This window comes from Sprattus sprattus (assembly GCF_963457725.1).
Source record: "Sprattus sprattus genome assembly, chromosome: 4".
Taxonomy (NCBI): Eukaryota; Metazoa; Chordata; class Actinopteri; order Clupeiformes; family Clupeidae; genus Sprattus; species Sprattus sprattus.
The window spans coordinates 38884209-38885109 of NC_137923.1; positions in this window are offsets into that span (position 1 = coordinate 38884209).

A 901-nucleotide genomic window follows, 5' to 3' on the forward strand; every position below is an offset into this window, starting at 1 on the left:
AACAGAACCCTCACAAACACACACAAACAAGCTCACAGATAGCTTGCAGATGCACACGCTCTATTTGGGTGACGAAACACACTAACACACTTTTTTTCATGTCCCACAGATAAATCTGTTGCCCCCCCCCCCCACGCCCCAATCTTTCATAACCTTATAAAATGGGTTGTCATACACCATTTGTCCATGCAACATTTCCATTTGGACTTTGAAACAAGCAGAGTATTACGGCTATGCAGACCAATTCAAATCTAGAAAAAAATAGAGTACTGTTGTATCATTTGCCTTTATCTGAAAAGGAAACATTGGCTCTAGATACAGATCAGAAATATGTATTATTACTGTAATATTGAGGTGTTTGTCTGTGTTTGCTCTACTGGTTTTAATACTATATAGATGAGCTTGTCAATGTATGTACTGTATGTATGTATGTATGTGCATAAAAGTATTTGCACCTTTGTATTTGTGTGTGTGTGTGTGTTTCTGTCTGTCTGTCTGTTTGTTGTGTGTGTGTATTTGTGAGTGTGTGTGTGTGTGTGTGTGTGTGTGTGTGTGTGTGTTTCTGTCTGTCTGTTGTTTGTGTGTGTGACTTTCTGTCTGTCTGTCTGTCTGTCTATTTGTTTGTGTGTGTTTCTGTCCGTCTGTCTGTTTGTTTGTTTGTTTGTGTGTGTGTATTTGTGTGGGTGGTTGGAGCACTGAAGGTCCTTGTTAAGTTCTGTCATATATGATCATTATGCTGTAAAAAGTCCAAGGTGAATTTGTGATTTAGTGTGTGTGTGTGTGTTTGTGTATGTGTTTATGAATGGATGGATGTACGTGTGTGTACTATGTGGGTGTGAGGATAGCCACAGGTTCAAATTCTACACCCGGGGCTAGGGAGCACTGTGTAGCTCAGCTTTCC